General features: G+C 33.7%; 1 protein-coding gene across 1 annotated transcript in view; it reads left to right on the top strand.

Moving 5' to 3' along the window:
- The window catches only part of PPFIA2 (PPFI scaffold protein A2), a 418,639-nt gene that overhangs the window by 80,993 nt on the left and 311,490 nt on the right, over positions 1 to 26,156 (top strand). The gene's annotated exons all lie outside the window — the stretch shown is intronic.

Below are 26,156 nucleotides of genomic sequence, written 5' to 3' on the forward strand. Positions count from 1 at the left end.
TATCACCATTTGTTTTTTTACTTAATATTATGAGGTTTAATGTGGAACAAACAGAACCCAATGTTATCAGTTTAAAGCTGTGCTTCATCTAGGCATCCAGGTGAAGTCCATTATTACCAATGAGCTGTTAAAAAGATAACTTTCAACTGTAGCTCTTCTGTCTCCCTCTCCAGTGTCTCATGTTATCTAATCTTCATCAAACTACTCCTAAAATAGACTAAACAACATATTTTAGTTTTTTCTTTCCTTTTATTGTCTTGTTTACGCAAGAATTCTGAAAATGTATTGTCTTCAGATAGCTGCTTATACTTAGTCCTTGAAGCTACTAGATTGCAGTGTAAGACAAGGCGAAATGTAAGTCAGCTCAGGAAGTATATTGTGACAGGATTTATGGCCAACCCTATATGTAAGTAGTATAAGTGACTGCTTATGTCATGTAATTTCACTCTGCTGCCTTGCACAGTGTTTGTACATAGCATCCAACTTTTATTAGAAAAGTAAATTCATTTCCTTCAAAATATCTTCTCACCTGTTCATTGATTCTGGAAAGAAGTCTACAGTTAAGATCAATCGGCTTTAAAAGGATTTGTTTCCTGTTCAAAACAAAACTAAACACCTCTCTTCTGCAAGTGGTGATAAAACTCTTACCCACTGTTTGCATGTTTAAATAATTTGGTCTATCATGTCCTGTCAAGAAAGCATCTTTCCAAACATAAAAGATTGAGTGAGCATAAAGCCTAGTTATTGAAAGAAGCCCCTTGCAGGAAAAAAGGTCACAGACAGGCAAGATGATGTCCTGAAGTGAAACTTAATCAACTACATTCCCATGAACTAAATGTGAAGTGCATATGTGTCTGCATATTTACACACATATATATGTGATTTTAAAAATTTAGACATAATTTATAATATTGTGAAGATAGAAGTTCTCTCTTTGCTATGTCCTGCTTATGATAATGGGAATTTTATACTGTTGCCTACAATTTCTGGAATTCAATGATTGTGCTTTCTTTATAACATTTTGTAGAGTGGAGAACATTATGCATATTTCAGAGTACGTAAGAGTTTAGGCAATCTGGTGGTGGGGTGGTAAAAGTACACATAAATTTGTGTCTCCCATTGTTAAAGAGCAGTCTGAAGTATATTACCAGGAGCTATGTAATGAAATAACTTTCAGTCTTCCCTAAAGCTGACATAAAATAGTATTAAGTACAAAATTGAAATGATGATAGTATTCTAGGGTTACTTTAGTCATTTAAAAATAAGGCTTTTAATGAAGCTATTATTTTTGCCCCCAAGTTAGAAAAGTGAAAGTCAGGTTAAATTATATATAATATAAATCTATTTGAAGTTTTATATTATTTTTTCCTTCTTTAAAAATGCCTCTGCAATAGTCATTTAAATAATATCTATTATCCATTTCTAAAGTTAGGCCTTTTGTATAAATATTTACAGTGTATTTCTAAAGCCTTTCTATGATGAAATTTTCATTGGTAAAAAATTGAAGTTTCTATGATTTTCACTCATTGAACAGAATATATAAAGTGCTGAATGAATGGTCTTTTAAAAGAATGCATAGCTGTGGACTTATTTCTTTACCAGTATAATGAAATCTTAGATACAGCTTTAAATGTAAATGTTATATTTAAAAATTATAAATTTTTCTGTGGGTAGACATAAATGTTACTACTGAAAAATAAGAAAAAGACAAATTTTGCACTTTTAAAATACTAAGCATGTATAAAAGGTGTGTCAATTTTGCAAATGCCATTATAAATAAATTTGCATATCTAGTAAGAGTAAATTTCAGGAACTCCAAAAATATAGTTTGCATTAATATTTTTAATAATTTATGCTAAGTAGGTATTTTAAAAATTCACTTAGTCTCAGTTTTATTGCTAATAATGAAAGAATCAGTCATTCATGATTTTCAGGGGCAATTCAAGAGGTTTTCTAATGGTTTTCTTTCTGAAAAGGATTTTTAAAAGTATGTTTTTAAATTCAGACCCTGGAAATTAGTTGCTGCAACAAAAAGAACTTGCAGTTGTTTCTAAATCACGGTTATCATAGAAAAGAAATTCTTTTATCAGTGAGAAAATATTATCTGTTAAATGTTAACTTAGAAGTTTCTTTGAAAAATTGTATTAGACATTCTACACTTGGCATATGTTTTTCATTCACAAGAATTGGATCACAGATTAACCTTCAGCGTAAAAACAGCATACGTTTATATATAAAGATAAAAGGAAAGAAAATAGATAATTAAAACCAAAAAAGGAAAATATTATTAATACTTTAAAAAAAAAAAAAAGTTTGCCATAGTGTTTTAAACTTTAAATATTAACAATATTAAAATGTGAGAAACTTGTGAACTATAAGTGACCAGGGTTCTTTCACATGACCAAATTGTCATCTGGTTTTTAGGAAGGCCAGGGTAAGATCTAAACAACTGAGCTTCATATGGCCAAGAGGATTTTGGATACTGAAAAACTGGGTACAAAGCATGAGAACTCTTATTCAACTGTACCAGCTGTACCTGGTATCTGGAGAGCTGCAGCTATGCGGTTTCATGTGGAACCAGTAGTGTGACAGATTATTTTCCTGTCTTGGGCCAGTGAGCCAGTGACAGAGAGATGTTGGCCAGCCCCTGGACAGGAGCCATGATTTTTTTCCAGACTGTGGGCAAGGTTTAAGGTGTGATTTAGTAGCTCAGCTTGGCCAGAAATATTAAGTTTATTCATATAGACCCAGACAGACTAACGTACACAATGAGGGGAGTTTCTCTTTTATTTAATTTTATTAAATTTATTGGGGTGACATTTGTTAATAAGATTATATGCTTCAACTGCAATTCTATAATACATCATCTATATATTGCATTGTGTTCACTACCCAAATTCAAGTCTCCTTCAATCACAATATATTTGACCCCCTTTACCCTCTACCTCCCCCACCCCCATCTACTCTGGTAACCACCATACAGTTGTCTGTGTCTATGAGTTTTTTGTTTGTTTTTGTTAGTTTGTTGCTTTCTGTATTCCACATGTGAGTGAAATCATATGGTTCTTGTCTTTTTCTGTCTCACTTATTTCACTTAGCATGATATTCTCAAGATCCATCCATGTTGTTGCAAATGCAGTATTTCATCTTTGCTTATGGCTGAGTAGTATTCCATTGTGTGCATGTACCACATCTTCTTTACCCAGGCATCCATCAAAGGACACTCAATGTCTTGGCCGCCGTGAATGATGCTGCACTGAATGTAGGGGTACATATATATTTACTAATAAATGTTTTTAAGTTTTTTAGGCAGATACCTAGAAAAGGGATTGCTGGCTCGCATGGTAGCTCTAGTCTTAATTTTTTGAGGAATCTCCATACTGTTTTTTCCATAGTGGCTGTACCAATTTACATTATCACCAGCGATATATGAGGGTTCCATGTTCTCTAGCACTCTTTACTTCCAACACACGATAAAGGATAAAAATCATTCTAACAGGTGTGAGGTGGTATCTGACTGTGGTTTTGATTTGCATTTCCCTTATAGCTAATGGAGTGAAGCATCTTTTCATGTTTCTGTTAGCCATTTGTGTGTCTTCTTGGGAGAAATGTCTCAAGAAACAATCAACAAAATAAAAAGGCAACCAACTGAATGGGAGAAAATATTCACAAACAGTACCTCTAATGAGGGCCCGATATCCAAAATATGTGAAGAACTCATATAACTTAACAAAAATCCCCAAATAATCCAGTTAAAAATGGGCAGAGGACCTGAGTTTCATTTGGTTTACGAAACATTCTGATTATTAAGTAGCTATTTATTTTCTTAACATTTCTGATAAGAGGGTTTTAAGGGTTAATGGAGACAAAATCTAATAAGTAATGTGAACCAAGTCCTAGAACATTTCTGAACACATTGGTCAAATGTGGAAGTGTGATATTTGAGAATGCTTTTATCAGTGTTTGAATTTAATTCACTCATTGTCTTGTCCAGAATTTACGGCAAGAATGCCACTAGGGGCATTCAGTTCTTCCATTGTTTTCCTATCTGTTACCTTGGAGTAATAAGATCTATAAATTTGCTTTCTTCAAAACTTGGTACTTTTAATTGTTCTAAGTTTCTTTTATCCAAATGTTAATGGTTCTCTTTATTTCTAAAGTGTGGTTAAAAAGCTATTCCCTGTCTAATTCCTATCCATGGGCTCGATGTGCACAATGTCTTGAGCATTCTCTAGCTCTATTAATTTTTCCCCACTGAGGAACCAGAATTGTACATTCCATATTTTTGTACTTTCTGTTCTCATTTTAATGGTCTTCTTGTTGGTTCTCAGCAATGTGAGTAAACACTCCACATAATTTAAAACGAATTTAATTTCCTGAGGGTGCTGTTTAGACCAGGTTATATATTTTTCAAATTTTAGATGATCTTAAAATTTTAAAGTTTCCAAAACTGATTTTAATTTGATTGTTCAAAAAATGCCAGTGTTCCACTCATCTGCTTCAAAAGATAAGAGAATAAAAAAGGTGAATCTAAATTGTGATTTAAGTCACTTTATTTCAACCTGAACGTTATATTGCTATATTATTTACTTTTATTCTCCTATTTTTAGTCTGAATTCAGTGTGTACTATGTGCTAGACATTTGGTTAGGTTTTGAAAATACAAAGGCAAAAATGCAGTTTTATATTTTAGAACCTTACAATATAGTGAAGTAGAGAGGTTAGTAAAAACCAATTACAATATACTGTAAGCAAAGGATGAGAGCAAAGTAAGAGGATTATGTAATCCAATCGGGAATGAAAACAGGCTGGAGAATCAAGGAGGGAAATAAAAAGAAACAACTTGATAATTGCAGGATGAGTTGAAGTTTGCCAACTGAGGAAGGTAGAAGATGGTATTTTAAGCAGAGAAAATAGTCTCTGCATAGGTCAAAAAATGATAAAATAACTTAGTGTGGCTAGAGTATGAAATAAGCTAGAGGATAGGAAGTAGCAATAGAAGGTTGTCAGAGCAAGAAATAAGACATTTCATGGAAGGAATTTCTCGTCTATAGAAAGAATCATGAAGACCCATTAAAAAAATTTAAACATGGGAATCACTTTATCAGCGCTCTCTTTTGGAAACATTTTCTTGGCTCCGAAGAGTGATTTAGAGAAAAGATTAAAGCAGGGGAACCAGCGAAAAGACTCTCATAGCCATCCAAAGCAGAGACGGTGAAAATGATTATGGTAACTTTTTTGGGTGTCTATCCTACTGTATTATAAAACTAATTGAGGGTAATATCTCAGGAGAAAGTCACCATTTTAAGTAAAGCACTAAGTTATTAATATAAGCCTCTAGAGTGACACTGAAAATGAGAGGAATGGACTGATCCTTGAGGTATTAAGGACATAATGATTACACAATAATTTGTGGTTGTTTGGAGGGTGGAGAATGAGACTTACTGAAAAGTCAAGGCTGATTTTTCAACTTTCTGGTTTGACAATTGAGTGGATGAAAATACCACACATAAGAATAAGAATCCCATGAGCTAAGGAATTTTTGGAAGGATGATGATGAGTTCACTTTGAGACACATTAAATTGAGCTAACTGATTGAGCAATACATAAATGGTTTTGGAATTTAAAGGTGAGACCTCATTTATAGCCACTGATTTGGACATATTGAGTAGTTATTTGAAGCTATAAGAGTTGATGAAATCACCCTCCAAAAAAATGTATTTTAAGTGAGAGATAAGAGAGTTTTTCCCTGAGGAAGTAAAGTGTGAAATAAAAATCAGAGGAAAGGGAAAGATAGGAGAAAGCCTATACCTCAAAAAAAAGGTAATACAGAGATGGATACAAGGAAGAAACACCAGGAAGATGGGAATCGTGAATGCCAAGGTCAAGAGAGGGTGGCAAAAAGCTTTATTAGCAATTTCATGATGTTGAGAGTTCAAGAACAAAGTACCCACTGAAATTTAGCGGCAAGAAGATAAAGGGTGGTCTAGGGGAGATTAATTTGAGTGGAGGGATTCAGGTACAATGAAGTTTTCAGTGGCCTGAAAGATTAAATGGAAGATAGGAATTGGGTTCTGTGGCTATAGAAAACAATTTCAAATACCTTAATTATGAAAGAGGTGGGAGGCAACAATAGCCAAGATAGACCATGAGGTTGAGAGACAATTATGTTAAATAGAGAAATCTGAGTGTGTTGAAATACGTGGAAAGCACATACAGAGGGAGAAGAATTTACTGAGGAAAGAGAGGATAATTGATAGAGCACTAGATGAAGCATGTTATACAGAAAGAGCAACGTCTCCGGGTTTGAAATGAGGGTAGAAAAAAAGATGGAAGCTGATGCAAACATATTTGTAGGCAGGGATCTTACAAAGTTGAGAGTTTCCACTTAATGGCTTTTATTTTCCCCACAAGTCAAAAAGCTAAGCTGCCGGGGGGGGGGGGGGGGGGAAGGGGGGGGGGAGATGATGGGATCACGTATTTCAGGAATATGGAGATTGGCCTAGTGTGATGGATTGGGGGAGAAATTGAACCACGGATGGATTAGTGGCATGAGTTGGGGTCCACTTGTGGTTGTAGGCAGTGAGACTGTAGTGGTTATAAATGACTCAAAGGTGTTTTTTTGTTTGTTTTCCTACAACCTCAGGTGTTGGGGGAGGGGACAATGCCTACAGCCATTTTGATTTCAAATGATTGTTCTGCTAGACCATCGCTATGGAAGGCCAATGGGACAAGATAACAGAATACTATTGGCAAGAATGTTGAAAAGTCTAAGCTGAATAAAAATTGCAGTGAAGATAGGAAGGGATTCGTGAAGCAGAAAATTCAAGTCTGAATGCATTTGAAAACAGGAGCAGTGGGTATAGGAAGAGGGATAGAAGATTTTGGTGAGAGAGTAGGATGCTTGATTTAAGCATCTCAGGACCAAAACATTTCCAGGTCCTGTAAGGTCCAGGTGGTTGTGAGGGAAATGAGTAAAGGACAGAAGGAATGAAACTCTAAAACTGATGATGTCAAGGAACTGAGAGGCTAGTGTTGGATGGATCATTTATGTGGGCCCTGCAATCTTTCTTACCTATGTTCGTTCCCTTGATAACCATAACCTGTTTTACTACTTCAGTACCATCTAGATACTCATAACTGAAAAATGTACAGCTCTAGACTGGATCACTCCCCTAAACTTCAGAATTTTGTATTCAACTATGTATTTGACATATCCACTTATACATCCAATAGGAATTTAAAGCATAACAAGTTAAAAAGTGAGCTGATCTTCTCTGTCACTCTCCATAGATCTCCAGCAGTTTTCCCTGTATCAGTTAATGGCTACTTCATGCTACTCTTTCCAAGAGTCAAAATCTTAGAGTCATCCTATAGGTTCTGTCTTTGTAATTTATCCAGAATCCAACCAATTATTGCCACTCCTACAATGTTATCACCCTGATCAAATCCACCATCCTTTCTCAAATATCCATTTTTCAGTGAACCAAGCAGGATAATTTTCTTAAAATGTGTTATATTATGTCACATCAAGGCTTAAATCTTTGTTGGCTTTTTATCAGAATAAAATCCCCAAAGTCTATGGCCCATCATGACTTCTTTCCTTACAGTGCCTCTAGGAACTCATCTCCATAATTGGTAATTTCCTACTCATTAATGCATTACTGATTAAAACTATTTAAGCATCTATATTTCAACACTATCAAACTACTTAATTGGAAGGCACATTAGAATGTGGGTCCCTACATTCAAAAGTTTAAATTATGCTAAATATAAATGTGAGCAAAAAGACATGAATTTATAGGTTAATACTTGAAAGCTGGGTTTAGAATAATAACACTGAATGTGGGAAACATTTTTGAGATCTGTCAGCATATTGTTTCACTGATGACTAATACGACAGGAAACATTTTAGAAATGATTTTTTCAGTATTGGTCAAGCTATTTGGGAAGCTCAGAGTAATAGAACAACTCCTTCCTGGAAATAGACTTACTTGTTACTTACTGTTAATTTCTAATCAATCTATAAGAATATGGATACTTAAAATTCTTTAAAGGAAAACCAATATATTAATGAAAAAGGACAAGTAAAACAAATCAGGAACTTGCATTATTGCAAAGATATATTATTTTTGTTAATAAAACATTAATATATTAATATATACTTAGTTTCCTGATCATATAATTTAAAGTTTAATGTCAATTATTTTAATTTACCTCTCTTTGTTCCCCAAAATATCTATCATAATTCTGCCCAAACTAATAATATAATTTCAACTACAGACATTATACATGCTTGTATTTTGGTCTTTTTCTACCTTTTTTCTATTTCTGTTTAATTTTATTATACATAGATACATTTGTATATATGTGTGCATATACTTATATATAGCATATGTAAACACTATATATAACATATGAAATGTATATGCACACATATATATTTATATGTATTTCTTCTTACAAAAATGGACAGATATTTTAGTTTCTTGAGTCCTTGACTAAACAAAAGGGTGTTTTCTAATTAGACTGTTCTTATCTAAGACAATAAAGTGAGACTATTTTTATTCTTGATCAAAGATACATATAATTTAGGATGTTTATCTAAAAAAAAACCAGATGGATGAGTACAGCTTTATACAATTAATTGCTCTGTAAAATGTGAAAAATATAAAGTAAAAATAAAGGTTTATTTGCTTATTGTGTACTCAGCACTATTCTGGAGACTTTAGAGAATAAAAGATAACAACTCAGTGCTATAGATATTTGTACTCTAACCGGTTAACAATTGTTTCTTTTAAAAACATGATTCATAAGTGTAAAAAAGGGTATAGAGATAAATAATTACTTTTGTGTTATAGGGAAATAATGATGGTAAGTATATTTGGAGAGATTTTATTTTTATTTTCTGGGAAGATTATTTCAAAATGTGAATGTTGAGCAGGTCTTGAAAAACTAATCTGCATCAAATGACAGTTTTATTTGGAATAAAAGAAAATCAAGGGTTTTTCTTCCCCTGGTATCCAAAAGTAGTTCAATTCTGTATGCTCAGCAACTAATAAAGCTGGCCGCTGCCACTTATTTACATTAAATCTGTGTAAATTTAATTGCCAAAGTTATTTAGAATATAAAATTCAAACTGATTTTAGGTATGTTTTTTAAAGTACATGTGGACTTTTATTTTTCTAGGAAGTGCCAGACACCCTGTATGCGCTTGTGCAGCTTTAGCAGCGAAACACCCATTCATAGGCCTCAGCGGCTCAGGCTCCTGGCAGTGCTGGCACCCGCGGCCCTCGAAGGGGCAGCTCCGGCCTGGCCTGCGGCGGGGCATCCCAGCCCAGGGCTGCGCTGCTGCTGGTCAGGGATCCCAGGGACATGGCTGATGCTCTGTCTCCTTTGCAGGGTCAGGAAGTTATCTGAGAGCGTGCCTCCTTTTCACCGTTAGTGCTTATTCATCCTAGCTTGGCTTGGTGAGAAACTACAGGCGCCTTTGGCTTGGGATCGTCCCTTTTCCCTAACTGGGCTTCCAGAGGGGGCAGCATTAGGGCCTCCCTGCCCCCCGCCTCTGTCCAGGAACTTAGGTCTCCATGGGAAGGAGCACTTGTCTGGAGGGAAAACAACGTGCTCTGGCTGCCTCTCAGTGACTAGATTGTCTCTTTCAAGTGCACACAGTCTGGAAATCAGGAAAACTTGAAACAACAAAATGTAAATGCCTGAAATTACATGCATATATTCTCTCTCTCTCCCCCCCCTCCTCCTCACTTTACAGTAATTATAACCACTACAGGCACTTTACAAAGGAACCTGATTATATATTCATAATAAATTAAAGTTGAGATTCTGCAGAACTCTTACTTTCAATTATAATCTGTGTTGATTTAAGCATACCACATAAGCGTATGCCCTAAGGATTTTATGATAGGCTATTCAATTATTTTTCAAAAAGACATTTGAAGCTATTGAAGCATTTATAAAATTATAAATATTATAGGAAAAATGGAAGAGTTATAATATTAAAAATTTAATATTTGAACAAAAAAGCTTACCAAAGTCCTCTGAAGTTGTTAAATCATCTTCTGGCTACATAAATTCTCCATATATTCTTACATTTTACTCATAAGAACTATATATATTTTTATTGGAGTATGATGAGTTTTGTGGTAATGCTAGTTATTTTCTCTATTTTTACTTTTCTTTATCACAGATTAAAATGAGCAACCCACATGAATGAATGTGTTTTTTCCTACAGACAACTATTTCTGCAATTTAAAAAAATCTTGTTAGTAGGCCTATCAAAAAACACTGGATTTCATTTAATTTATATCACCATTCTCTAAAGGGCAAAGGAACTAACTAAAATTTGACATTACAACCAACAACATTATTCAAACTTTGAAATAAAGGTATATAACTAATTGCATTAAACATTAAGTGGGAAGAAATAGTCAATGTGAGATGAAGACTGAATGAATTTTTGAAAACTATGCATAGTTTATAAAAGAAGTCTAAAATATGAAAATAAAGAAAGGTTGCTACTAAAATGATAGAAAATATATACCATATAATATCTTTCTTTAAAAAAGCAAATAACAGCAACAACAAAAAACTAAATATAAAAACTTAGATACTAAAGTATAAAAATTGGTATACCAGGAAGACAGAAATTTTAAATGCTGATGCACCTAATAACAAACACTTAAAAAATATAGAAAACAAAAATTAACAGAAGTAAAAGAAGAGTAAAAACATGGTGGAGCATGTTAATACCTCTCTCAGTACATGGCTGAACAAGAAAATAAATTTTGTAAAGATGATAATTTGACCAATGTGAAAAACAAGCTTGTCCCCAGTGATATATAGAATGCGGCATTTTATTTCCCATTATTGACAAATGTGAGTCATGTAGGAAGACTCAACAAATTTCAAAGAATTGAAATCATGCAGAATGTGTTTTCTTACAACAGTAGAATTCAACTATAAATTAATGCAAAAAATGAAATTTAAAATACAATAAATAGAAAGTACTGAAGTTTTTGAAAAGTATGGCATATACTTCTAATTATCTCATGGGTCAGAGAATTCAAAATAAAAAAAATTAAAAGTTGAATTCAATGAAGTCCTCTAAGAGAAAAATTTATAGCATTAAAATATATAGTTAAAAATAGTCTAAAATTGATGATGCGAGCACTAATTTCAAAAAGCTAGGAAATAAAAGAGCAAATAAAACCTAGGATATATAGAAAGAAGGAACTGATGAAGCTAGTAGCAAATATTAATTGAGTAGAAATATTTAATATAAACAAATCTGAAATTGATATAAAAATATTGATAATTCTCCGGTGGGTTGGTAAAATAAACAAGTGAGACACTGCAAATACATTAAAAATAATAAGATAATTTGAACACAATTTACGCTGATGAATTTAAAACTAGATGAAATAGAAAAATTCCTAGGAAAACACACTTTAGCCAAGTTAACACAAGAAGTAAAAAATGCAAATACTACAATTTCACATTACAGAAATGGAATCTTCATTAAAAATATTCTCACAAAGAAAACTCTAAGACCAGATGGCTTCACCAGTGAACTCTATAATTATTTCACAAATTATACCAACTATTAAAATTTCTCAATGTCAATTAAAAAGAAGAAGCACTTCTCAAATTGTTTTTTAAGTTGTATTAGTTTTCTATTGCTGTGTAACAAATTACCACAACCTTTGAGGCTTAAAGCAACATGCTTATCTGAATTTCTGTGTGTCAGAAGCCTGGGAATAGCTTAGATGGGCCCTGTACTCAGAGTTTAACTGACTGCAATCAAGGCGTGGGCTAGGCTGTGTCTATATATGTGTTTGTACATATATATGCTGTGTGTATGTGTATGTATATACACATATTATATACACATACGTGTGTAATGATGGGAATAACAACCAGTTGCCTTTACCATATTCTGTTTAGTTAGAAGCAAATCACATGAACATGAAGACCACTTCTGTCTGACACATGAGGCCAGAAAAATTTTTAATCAAATTAAAACAAATTTAAATGCAAAATTAAAAATTTTTAAACATTAGTTTAATATTTATAATTCAATTAATGTAATTCATCATGTTAACTAATAGGGAAAAGAATCAGATGATCATCTACATAGATGCAGACAAAATACAGGTAAGAATTTTGCATTTATAATAACATACTTTTATATCATATATTAGTCATATAATGATTAAAATTATATCGTGATTTATATCATTAGGTATTGATACAATAATTATTTTTACTGGTAATATTTCCACATTCTAGAAATGGAAGTGAACTTCCTTATTAATTAGTCAATGTCATTATTTTATCCAAATATTTATTAAGTAACATTTGCCAGGAACTCCACTGTTTTTCCTGTTCATATACACTCATGAAGATCTCTTCTTTTAAAATATTGGCAGCTCTCCATATGCATTAATTATACAGAGAAGATTACTCTATACTTATTAAATAATTTATACATCAAAGTATTTATATATCAAAAGTATTCACAAAGTACTCTACACTTATTAAAATGTATAGCTGTATTTATTTCTATTTAATAATAAATACAGGGTTTCCCCCTAAAGATGTATACACACTTTAGCAGCTGATAGCTCAGTTTTAAAAATGAAATGTACTTTAATAAACACTGCTTTTATAATTATTCAAAGTGTGTGTATACATTTTTTGGGACACCTTATATATTTTTTCTCTTACTCTTTCTTTCTTTCTTTCTTTCTTTCTTTCTTTCTTTCTTTCTTTCTTTCTTTCTTTCTTTCTTTCTTTCTTTCTTTCTTTCTTTCTTTCTTTCTTTCTTCTTTCTCTTTCTTTCTCTCTTTCTTCTTTCTTTCTTTCCTTTTTATTTAACCAAACAATAACTCTTTCAGATCTTTCCATATTTAACAGCTAGAGTTGAATCTAATTTTCAAAATTCTTCTAATATAATGATTCCTTTTTAATAGCTAGATTATAAGAACTTGTTTCTTGGCCAATCATACTAAATAAATGAAAAATATTTAAGGAAATGTGATTTTGATCCTAGTTTGAATGTTTTTAAAGTGAAAAGAAGATGAATTATTATAAATTAATTATATATTATAATTACCAAATATTAGGAGTATGAAAATTTTTGCAAAAATTAATGTATTTTACACATATTTTAAATTATTATGGAAAAAATATTTAAAAAGCGTTACATTTATGATATAACCAGCACCAGAATTAAGATTTAAAAGTTTTATTTTGCTACTCACTGCAGAGCTTTAATTCTAAAAACAAATCACCAAAATGAATACATTATTACTAAATATTAGGTAAGGAATTTATGTTAGTGTGCTTTTAAAATATTAATAAATGCCTGGAACCTGTTTCTCATAATTATATTTTGTTTATCTTATGCTTTTTTATATCAGGACTTAATATCTCTCATTCTAAAAAAAAAATTCAGGTATAAAATAGCATTTACTTGGTAAGCTAAAGAATACAGTTGATATCCTGGATCATATGGTAAGACTGCCTCCCTTTCCTCCCCCTCTCCCTCCCGCCTTCCTTATCCCTTCCTTCCCCTTTAAAATTCTTACTTATGGATCAATTTCTTTTGGAGCAATAATCAATTCTTTGGATTGGATTATATGGCTATCTTGATTTGCTTATAAAAACTAGATGATGTTGGATGTCATCAGAAACAGGAAGAATGCCATGTTCTAGCCTTTAAAAAATTCTAAATTGTCAAGGCATTGAGTTCACATCTTTTAAATATTTTTAAAATATTTAAAAACAATTTTAAATATTTATTTGGACATAAAGAATTTCCATTTTCAAGATATAGTAAGAAAGAATGCAGTAGATACTTGAAAAGAAGTTTTATTTATTTTTATGTCAAAGATTTACCAAGAATTCAAGTGTACTGTATTTCTAAAATGTAATTATAAAAATACAGGTTTTGCTAAATATGAAGGTTTTTATGTAGATATCATATCAAGCAGGGTATCCACAGCTAGTCATCTAACGATCTTGTTTGCTGTCAAGGTTGGATTTAATAGGAATGACTGAGAAGACTGCTTTCCTACTTATTCATTTCTTAAGATGGTTTTGCCTCCCTCGGCTGGGCGTGGCTCAGCGGTTGAGCATTGACTTAGGATCCGGGTGATCGGGGTTCGATTCCCGGTCAGGGCACGTGCCCGGGTTGCGGGCTCGATCAATGACTCTCATCATTGATGTTTCTATCTCTCCCTCTCCTTCCCTCTCTCTGAAATCAATAAAGATATATTTTTTTAAAAATTAAAAAAAGATGATTTTGCCTCTGGCAAACTAGGCTTCTTTTTTAAGCCAAAAAAATTGTTCTTTTTTGCTCATCCTACTAGAGAACTCTATAATACTTACACTCCAAATAATAGACTGATAGTTTTATATTTAATGTTTTAGAACATTATTTTTTTCAACAGCTCATATAATACAAAGTGCTATTGCATGATGCCTTCTTTTCCCTTTCCATTGTTTCCTCATATTTTATCATTGATATCTACAAGATTTACATATTTTTCTGTGCATTTGCTTTTCTTCCTCACTTGTACTCTTCATTCTTCCAACGATTTTACTGTTTTTCTCTATTCCTTAAATACTTCAGTTGTTTCTTGCTAAATTCCTTTGAGTACATGCCATGATAAAGTTAAATTAAGACATGGTCCCATGTTCTTAAGTGATCACAGAGTGTGTGCATGTGTACACACACACACACAAACACATTACTATATGTTTTCTTTTATATTTATATATTTATATTTATTATATATACATATATACATATATAAATATATACCTCTATATCATTGCTACATGTAAAATATGGCACTGAGAAAAAGAAAGATAATAAGATATGCTACTGAAATTATACACATTTGGTTTGAAGGAAACGATGGGGAACTATTAATAAGAGTGGAAGACAAGGTCAAAGAAGCTGTCCCTAAGGAAGTGCCTTCACAAAGATAAACCATCTGGAGAGGAGATGACGAATAGTTTGGGCAGATGTAATAACATGAGGAGAGTTAATTAAATGGTGTGCACTCCAAATTCATGTTTATCCAGAACCTTGGAATGTGACCTTATTTGAAAATACAATCTTTGTAGATGCAATTAGTTTAGGATCTTGAGATCAAATCATCCTGACTTAGGTGGGCTTTAAATCCAATAACTAGTGTCTTCATAGAAGGAGAATAGGACCTGAGAGGTGTTCAGAGAAGGCAGTGTGAAAATAGATACAGATTGGTGTCATTCACCTACATGCCAAAGAATGCCAAAGATTGCTAAGGAGCACCAGAAGTTAGGAGAGAAGCATGGAACAGAGTCTCCCTCAGGTTTCCACAAAGAACAAAACCTGCAGGACAACTTGATTTCAGACTCCTGGCCTCCAGAACTACGAGTGAATCAGTTTCTTTCTAAAAGTTCCAACATTTGAATAACTTGCATTTCTCTGTGTCTGGTTCTATGGGACTTTTTTTTTTTTTTTTGGTATGTCTTGCAATTATGATTAAATACCAAAAATTGTGTGGGGGGGAAAAACTGAGGTAAATTATATATGTCCATAAATGCTCACTTGTTTTTATCTGGCCATTAATTTAGGAAGTTGAGTTGGTAGTTAGTAGTTGAGTGTGATTTGGGCTTTAATGACACTTTTAGGGCAACACAAGCTTGAAATCCCTCTAGTTTTCAACTGCACCTGTGTTGTTTTGAAATGCAGAGGTTTTGTCTAAGTCCTTCTGCTCCGCCCTCAACTTTCAGAAGCCCCCGCCTGCCTGTGCTACCGAAGAGATGCGTGCGGAGAGCTCTCCGCACGGTCTTGTGCCCTCCCTGGCAATAGGCTCCTGTTGCTTGTTACTCATTGCGAGGCTCCTGGTAGGAGTCAGGGGGAGGGGGAGACTAGAACTTCATAATTCTGCTTCTCCTGCTTCATTCTTAAGCTGGCTCTGTGCACCAACCCTCAGGACTTGGCATTTCTCCATTTTCCTGCCCTTGCTCAGTGGATTTAATATTTTCTACCTTTTCTCCAAGGCAGCGGATCGCTGTCTTGGATCAGTGGGTGTTTCCACATGCTGGTCTCCTGCCCTTCTCCCACAGCAATAGACCTGTTATTTTTATCATTGAAGAGTCTTGGGTTTCTTCCCCCTCTCCTAATAGCAGATTTTTTTTTTTAACTTATTGGGAGTTCTGGTTAGAGGAGGTGGATTTCTGTTCCACTCCCAGTCGCAGCTGTCCTTGGCTTGGGAATAAGGGGTGAGAGTGTTCTCTGAGCCCTTCCTAGTGACAGCCAGCCTTGCCTGGGACTTACGGAAGGGTTTCCTTCATCTCTCACAGACAGATGACATTTTCCTCCCAAGCGGGACCAGATGTGAGATGCTAGAAGGATTCTTGCCCTTACCCCGGTGGCCGAGAGCTTTTCCCTTCTCCTGCCCATCCCCAAGCAGGCGCTGTGTGCACACTGCAGGAGCGCTGCTCGCCAGCAGGTGCGGGCTCCCCTCTGTCAGGGGGCGCCCAGGAATTCTCTCTCGGAATAGCCCACAGTAAGCTTTAAAGGATTTGTTAAAATGTGAGTTTATTTTTACCTCTTTTATGGCTGTTTTCACTTGTAGCCTATGTTCTGCCAATAATTGAACAGATTATGGATTCTGCCTTTCCTCAGAGGGGCCTGTCAACTTTGCAGCTTGGTTCGTCTGGATGTCTTGCATCCTCAGCTCCGTGACCATTAAATAACAGGTTATGTTTTTTAGATCACCTGGTTCTTTTTCATTGTTAGCATGGGAACACTATTCTCCTAACACTGTTTATATCCTAAGTGGAAAGAAAACTCATCTAATTTATTTTTTCCAGTATTAGATAAAAGAAGAATATATTATTATTCTTTTGATTGGTTACTAGATAAACTCTTTGGCTTGTGCTGAGGGGTGATAGGAATCAAATAATGTAAAACTTGGAACATTAGATGAGATGCAAACTCCAAGAGACCTGAAGGAACTGAGAGTGTTGAAGGAATAGCAGATTTAAACGCCCTACTTCATACTCAGGAAATAATAACCTTGGAAGAAATGGTGGATAAAAATCACTATCATTATTTATTTATTCTTTCTTTTATTTATTTCCTTCTTTCTGTGCTATTCTGGTTTCCCTCTATTTCCAAAGAACATCTGTGGAAGACAAGCTTATTTTCTCACTATCTTTTATTCCATGTTTTTACTTATAAATAGGATACATTTTCCTATTTAGATTTTAACACTGAATTTTAAAAACCTCTAAATTTTCAATGGCTAAATTCTACCAAAGCTTATTTGTACAGTTGGTACTTGAAAAATACAAACCTGACTTTAATCCAATAACTGAAATGGCATGATCAATAAAGATAAATTTTAAGAGATAAGTGTACTTTGTGTACTCATTTGATCATTTATGATATGCTGATGCCAATAGCATGTCATCAAGAACTATGCAAGTATAGAACAAAACCGCCTTCTGCTATGGTTTTTTAAATAAAGAGCACCACCTTGTGGGAATATATGCTCATATGAAATGGAAGACAGGAACATTAAAGGAATAATAATTCATTTTAAAATACTTTTAATTTATACTATATTAAATTATTAGTGTAGATAGAAAACACCATACTTTTTCCTAAGAAAAAGTTAAAACATAAAAATATAGAATTATATATTTTATTATGCAATCATATGTCAGTTTTTTCATATTTTATGAAATGATAAAAAATCTCCTGCAAAATTATAATTTCTAATGATTGCTTTTACTCAAACATTTTGTTAGAAATAATTTTTGGTATAAAACAACAGATAGCGTTTTAAGGAACTATTACTATTACCTAACAACAACAACAACAAAAGCCTTACTTTAAAAATAAGGAAACCAAAGTTGAGGGTGTATTAAGTGTGTCCACCAACTTACATATAACAGATGGTGGGCTAGGTATGTTCACAGAAATATCATTCCTGTTTGCCTGACTAGTTTTGGATCAATTGTCAGACATTAGAATATAGCAATGCTTCATTGTCCTATACTGGGAATAGATTATTTAACAAAAGTAAATTTTATTATCATAATAGAATAATGCACAACATAAACTTTTGTGTGCTTAAAAATAATATTCACTTTTTCTAGAGTCTTTCCAAAGACTTATGTTTTAAACAGCAGATAATAAATGCATCTAGTGTTTCACAGAATTTAATTTGAAAAATCTTAACATTTTTACGATTAAAGTGTTGCTATTTCTTTTTAAAGTTCCATATTATACATTGTTTGATCCCAACTAACTTTTAAAGATTGGGATAAAGTTTCTTGATATTCCTCTTACTATGGGGAGCACTGAGCTAGAAAGCAGTCTTCCTCTCAAATAAAAAAGAATGTAGGTTTCATCATCTTGAAAAATTAAACACTGTACGTATGCTTTGCAATGCCAAATTACCTTACTTCTTTTCAGTAACAAGTTATATCACTGTTCTATACTGAAATTGCAGAAGAAAAAATATGTTCTGATTTTTTATTTTTTTAATTGTTTATTTTTTTAACATGGAATTTTCTTAAGCCAAGTTTTTCCCAGATTTTTCTAACATATTTGAGTTGGGCAATTATTTCCAATGAAGTTAAGCCATTTGGCTTTGATTCTTCCAGTTTGTTGAAATCTTTATGTATCCAGATTCTGTTCTTTGTTTCTTGTTTCTCTAACTTTGAGTGATAAATATAATTTGTAAATGAACCTTTGTGTCTTCATATACAACAGTGAACTGTAAAGGGTCGGTAAGAAACTTTGAGTTTTGCTTCTGGTAACCTACATTCAGGTAGCTCCCAATCCAGTTATTCGCTCTGATAGAAACTATCCTACCATGACATCGTCCAGCCTGTATGTCCTTTCTTTTCTCCAAGAGCCTCAACTCAGATGATTATAACCAGCAGGACTATTGGGCTTTAGTAATATTTACCTCTCTATTCTATAACTAAATATAATTCAAGTAAATCTCGTACTTATAGCTGTTTTCATTAATAATTTATTGCAAATAAATTATTGGAACTAAGGATCACAGATTTATTGGATTTAGCATGATTTTCACAAATTAATAGCAGGTTTAGGACAGGAATCTGTGCATATATTTTGTGGTTGAGGGATCTTTGATGTTTATATTTTAGTTTTTAGATAGATATCTTCCATATGTAATATTTATTGGAAACCTGTCCAGAGAGATATGTGGTAAAAAATTATTTTGAATAAATTTAAAATCAATAATTCCTTTACTTTTTTAGCCAATCTAAATAGAGTGCTAAATTATTGCATGCTGTACTTTTATAATGACATTTTAAATAATTTGGATGTGTATGTTTCAAGAATCCAGTGAACAAATGTTTATAAAGCCTTAGTACAGTGCCTGGCACATAGAAGGAGCTGAATGTGTTTGCAGTTCTCATTAACATGATCGTTATCAGATTCCCAGGAAAGTCTTGTAGCAAATAGAACGATGAGAGGGCTGTAAGTATTAGGTTTCTTTTTGTTTTTTAATCCTCACTGGAGGATATGCTTTCTTTTATTGATTTTAGAGAGGAAGGAAGGGAGAGGGGGAGAGAGAGGGAGAGAGAGAGAGAGAAACATCGATGCGAGAGAGAAACATTATGCAAGTATAAGAGCGGGGGAATAGTAAGTAGACCGGTGTGACTAGAGCACAGTTTTCGTGAATGAATAGGCTAGATTTTAGGCATAACAACACATCGGACACTTAGTGTTTTAAGACAGTAGACATTTAGTTAGCCTGTGATTCAGCGGGGTGGGCTCTGCAGGGCAGCTCTGCTGATGTGTGCTGTGTTCAGTTGAGCCTGGCCGGCCTTGTTTATATGACTCCGGTCAGTTGTCAGAGCGAGGATGCTGCATGGTTTGAGGAGGCTCAGCTGGGATGGTTCGTCTTGTGCGGTCTCATCCTGCAGCAGGCTGGGCCAGTTCACAGAGGTCTCAAGAAAGAGACACAGGGAGAAAAGAAGTATAAAATGTCTTTTAAGGCTTTAATTCAGAGGTCATACAACTTAATTTCTGGAACATTCTGTGGTAGACCGTGAATCACAAGCCAGCCCAGATTCAAGGAGTAGGTAACTGTACTCCACTTGGTAGTGGGTGGATCTGCAAACAATTGTGGTCACTTAATGTGATCTATCACAACCAGAATTTAGCCATGGAAATGGAAATGGCATACACTGTGAGATTATGATCAGTGGAACTTGGAATCACAGAAATAAATGAAGAAGGGGGAAGATGATAGTTAAAATCATGGGAATGAAGGAACTATAGAGCAAAACTCTGTGCAAGAAAAAGAACAAGCAGCCCAAACTGATTAATTGGCTTGTTTAATCAAATATATAAGATAATATGGTATTTTTGTTGTTGTTTGCTCTTCTGGCACTAAATTTTTGCTCACTCTGTTTCCAATCATTACTGTAATCACCAACTGTTAGAATTCTATTCCTTTGCAAAGACTTATTTCATAAACCCCCTGCTTTCTGTGCTTAATGATCTCAGCCTGAAGTATGGTGTAGGCAAAAAATAACAGTTCAAGGAATATTTTAATTGAGTAAAAAGTAGATGCAAGAGTCATAATATAAATACAATTCCAAAATTGTATCATAACCCTTCTAATATTACATAAACACTAAATTTAAACATATATAACTATATATTTATATATAATCAAGTTCAAATTCAAGGATCATCAATCACAGCTAAGCTTCCTCCAAACTCAAATGTTAAAAAAGCAACAATGAATAGTTCCTGATAGTTTAGTATAAATTTAGCACTACCAGGTTATAACTAATTACCATTGAGATAGGACACCATGGAATTATCTGTTTCCTTCAAAAATGACCTGATATTCATTTTTTTAATGGCTTACCACAGGGCAGAGCATTGCACAGATCATCAGCAATTGTGGCCTCCATTGTATGATTGAATATATGGTATTGGTGTTAATTCTTCATGAATTATGTAATTTTTCAGTTCTATTCAGTAGACATTTACTTAGCATACATTATGTGAAGGATGTTCTTGTTTAGCAATTAACAACACTTTTTACAATCTTTGTCAAACACATATATTTTAATTCTTAGTTTAAGTTTTAAAAAAAACATTTCAGTGTGATTAGAACCTGTTTGCATATTATATCTTATTGCTGGCTTAGGAAAACTAAATTTTTCGACTGAGTAGACATTCTTTGTAAGTGTGGTTAAGGGGAATGCATGTGGTTCAGTCATGCTGGAGGTGGGAGGGGTTGTGGGTGGTTGTATTTTATTTTTCTAGGCTATAGGCAGTATTTTGATATGTTGGGGATATTTCAAGGCTTGGAAGTGAATGTTCTATTGTAGTTTCTATTTCCTTTTTGTCAGAGATGCTCCAAATGTTGTTTTGTTGCAGTGGTATTTGGAAAATTGATCCAGAGGAACATGTTTTAATAAAAAAAAAAGTAGGGAAAAATAATACCAGTCAAACACACTCCTACCCTACCCATCTGGTAGTTGTTACTGCTTTTGTAGCTGTAGTTTGTTTCTTCATGGGGCAGATACTGAGTGATGAACAAGATTGTTGGCTTTCATATTTGACAGACTAAGGGCTTTGACAATTCCCGTCGTAACAAGTGTTTCCCTGAAAGGGGAGAAGAGGCTAGCGACAAGAAACTGGAGAAGATATAAGGGAAGGGATCTCTAAAATATATCATAGTTGGGAAGAAAATTTAAGGCATAAAAAAATGAATTACTGTATCCATTTTAGTATATTAAATATGGAGCTCAAAGAAATCCTTGTGTAGGGACTCAAATTTATAAAATGATTATCATGCCACATAGCCTTCTGTGGATAAAATCAACTAAACAAACATTGTTCCGAGAGTAATTCTTAGCTTAGCTTTATAGTTCTCTCTCTCTGTAGAATCATCTAAACTTGCAACTGCAAATATAGCTATAAAAATTATTTGTCACTACAAAGATAAATTTCTCAACACCTACAGACTTCTATTTATTACTTATGTTTTCTGAGTTCTAGATCCACTTTATAACTTGGGTGTCATATAAGCACTAAAAGTACAAATTCACTATTACTCTCATTTTTTCTCCTGTATACATTATGTTAATTATATTATATTATTATAATTTACTTTTATTTTTTATTATTTTATTTTTTATTGAATTTATAGGGTTGACACTTGGGTGACTATCAAGTTAAGTGCTCTAGTTCAAAACTTGGATATCATTCTTGAATCTTCCTTTTCCTGAACCACACTTCCATCACCAACTTCCATCAATTTAATATCTAATTTCCATTAATTCAATCTTTAAAAATACCTTTGCAACAGCATGGAGAGACTTGGAGAGCATTATGCTAAGTGAAATAAGCCAGTCAGAGAAAGACAAGTACCATATGATCTCACTTATATGTGGAATCTAATGAACAAACTGAATTACCAAGCAAAATAGAGACAGACTCATAGATAGAGAGCAGGCTGGCAGCTGTTAGAGTGGGGGTCTAGGGTGGGTGGAAGAATTGAGCAAAAATGAAAAATAAAAAGAGAAAGAACTCATGGACATGGACAATAGTATGGTGATTGCCAGGGAGAGGCAGGCATGGGGTGAAGTAAAGGAGGGTGTACAGGGGATATATGGTGATGGATAGAGACTTGACTTGGGGTGGTGAACACATAATACTATGTACAGACAATGTGTTGTAGAATTGTGAACCTAAAGGCTGTATAATTTTATAAATCAAGGTCACCCCAATAAATTTAATAAAATAAAATAATAAAAAAGATAAGTAAATAAAATATACAGGGTGAAAATGAGAGTTTTAATAAAGTATTGAAACGATAAAGGGAACCAAATGGAATAACACAAATAAAAACACAATGGCTGAGCTCAAGAGCAGAATGGAGAAGACAAGGGAAAGAATCATTGAAGTTGGAGACAAAAATAGCTTTGGGACTTCAAAATGGTAAATGGTCATCATGTGAAAAAGCATGATACATAAATGTATGATCTTATTTATATAAACATGAAGCTTAGTTGTGAAGATACACACAGGGGACCTAGAAGGACATGTCAAACTGTAAAAGGCTTGTGATTATGGATGGCTTTGTTCTTTGCTTCTTGTGTTTTTCAGTTTCCTATTATATGCATGTGTTTTTTAAAAATAAATGTTATTTTAAAAACCTAAAAAATAATAGAGATTACCTAATCTGAAAAACAAAGAGTGAATAAACTAAAAAACAAAATAAACAGAGTCTCACACACATGTGGAACTGAAACAAAATCTCTTTCATTTATGTCGAATCCAAGAAGAAAAGGTGAAAGAGGGTGGGCTAGAAAAGTTTCTAAGAAATAATGGCTGAAAAATTCCCATTTTGAGCAAACCCCAAATGGGATAAATTCAGACAAATCCTCACCAAGACACAGCATAGTCAAATTTCCAAAAACGAAGACAAAGAAAAATCTTAAAAGCACCCAGAGAGAAAGGACACATTACCTATGGGAGAAAACCAATTCAAATGACAGTAGAATTTTATCAAAAAACTTTAAATGTCAGAAAAGAGTGGTACAGTATTAAGGGCTGAAAAAACTATCAACACAGACTCTTATGTCCAGTGACAATATCCTTTAAAATGTAAGAGATAATTAAGACATTCTCATTTTAGAGCAAAATCACAGAACCTGGCACCCAGAAACCTACTGTAAAAGCATGTCAGAAGAAAATTCTCTAATTGGAAAGGAAATGATAAAAGAAGGAAACCTGGAGCACTAGGAAGAAAGAAAAAACAGAAAGGTCAAAAATATAGACTTTCCTTCTCATCTTGAGTTTTCAAAATTATGTTTAATGATTGAAACAAAAGTTATACACTGTCTAATGTGATTCTCAAAACTAATTATGATAAGTATTGTCTATGAAAATTGTACTATAATGCGCAGCATGTTCCTTCAAGGAAAAATAATCCACTTTTCTTCAAAAGAGGGTAATAAAAAAGCCTCCGGGGGAACAAGTTGGTTTTAACCATGGAGAATGAATATGTAAGACATGAAAATGACTCAATTTCAGAAAGTTATTAACAGCCTTGCCAGCTCTGGGGAGCAGCACAATTATAATTGGATTGGGCCACTTCATTAATTCACCTGAAGGCGAGAAATGTGCCCTGTGCTCTAAAGAATGCAAAACCAAAAGCTTAAACATTATTTCATTCCACAGAGTAAGCTTACAGCAATAATTCTGATTTTATGAAAAATGGGACTATTCAGTTGCAGCTGGAAATTCAAAGAAAGAATGAAGGCTTCTTGCTGTATCCGCAACTTTAAACCGTTTGCGATAATTTGTGTTATAAGCTGCAAAAAAGATGCCAACCTTCAAACCCACAGTTTATATAGAGCAACTTAAGAGAACAAAACCTGCTGTTGCAAAGATTACAGAAAGTCCTAGAAATAAAAGAATCTTCAACTTTTATTTGCATCCATATTTGGTGTTACAGGACATAAAACTGCTTTAGTGACAAAATGAAATAACATTTTGCTTATATTTCTAAGTGAACAGCAGCTTCATATGGAAAGTACCTGTATGTATTTTTTTCTTCCAAGCTTTGCCAAAGAGTCCAGCAGCATTTTAAGTGCCTGGTTCTCTCATTTTTGGCTTATATTTTCCTGAGCTCCTAATACAAATATAAATAACCTCTCTTAGCCTTTTCCTGCACAAAAGAAAAATGGTGTAGTTGGGGAGAGATTAACTAAAGAATTTATATCCATATATGCATAACCCATGGACACAGACAATAGTGTGGAGAAGGCCTGGGATGTGGGGCAGATACAAGGTAGAAGGGATCAATGGAGGGGAAAAGGGGGAATCTTTCAACAATAAAGATAAACTTCAAAAAATTTTTTAAAATTACTTTAAATGCCATCCTAATGCGGGCTTATGGCTTAATTTTATACTCTTCTATCTCGTTTCATGTTTCCATTTATTGTCATTATCTTCTTAAATTATACAATTTGTATCTGAATAATGTGCGATCTTTAGTTTATTAAGATTTCTTTCTTCCACTTATAAAATTCTTCTGGCCTGAAATGCCCTATTCCCGTATCTACCATAGCCTTCTTTACTGGCAAGCTCCTTTTTACTTTCAAGAATGAATTTATAAGTCACCACCTCTTGGAAATCTCTGCAGGTTTTTTGTTTGTTTGTTTTTTGCTGTCCTAGAAAAAAAAAAAAAAAGGCAAAAGAACCTAATCATGATTACAGCACTTTTTCTCTCACTTGAGTTCCCAGGTGAGCTCCAGAATATCTTGTATCACATTGTATTAGAATTATTTACATATCTGTCTCCACAAGGTTGTCGGAAACTGAAAGGTGGGGACAGTGAGGAATTTATCATCAAATTTCCTGTACCTAACTCAGTGTGTAGCGTATCACTGCAGCATTTAGTTTATTAAATATTTCCTAAGAGAAAATAAGCCTTTATTCTGTCTAATCATCTTAAACCACTCTAGAGGTAATTATTATTTTATCTTTTGCATTATAAAAAGAGAAATCCCCAGATGTTTTCCAAATGTATGAAATTGGAAAGTTTTCTTTTTCTCTAATTACTTTAAGGCAGAAGAAGGGTGATATATTAAAAATAGCAACACCCCCAGATTTTGAAGTCAGACAAACACCACATTCATTACTTAGTAGATAAGTAATCATAATACATTTTTCTAACCTCTGCAAGACTTAGTTTTTCTCATTAACATATTAACTACTTCAGTAGAGTTGACATGAATATAAACTGTGATAAAACAAGTAAATGTAATATTTAGAGTTCTTCATACAGCATAAATAATCATTCCGTTTCCTAGTCAGACAAAACCTGAGATTCTAGTTAGGTCTCCAGTGCCCCTGAGAGTGCCAAGAACTTGGATAGAGACCTATGGGTTGTCCAGGGCCCATGTGGCTGGACCAGAAAAGAAGAATACAGCAGTTCAGAGCATCCACAGGCCATGGAGGCCCTCAGGGCACAAGAGATAGCCTCTGTCTGTAAAAATGGGACCCACCACACACACCCTAACTTGCTTCTCTTTGCCTCAGAGACGAAAAGGAAC

The sequence above is a fragment of the Miniopterus natalensis genome, chromosome 2 (assembly GCF_054644295.1).
Source record: "Miniopterus natalensis isolate mMinNat1 chromosome 2, mMinNat1.hap1, whole genome shotgun sequence".
In the NCBI taxonomy this organism is placed as follows: Eukaryota; Metazoa; Chordata; class Mammalia; order Chiroptera; family Miniopteridae; genus Miniopterus; species Miniopterus natalensis.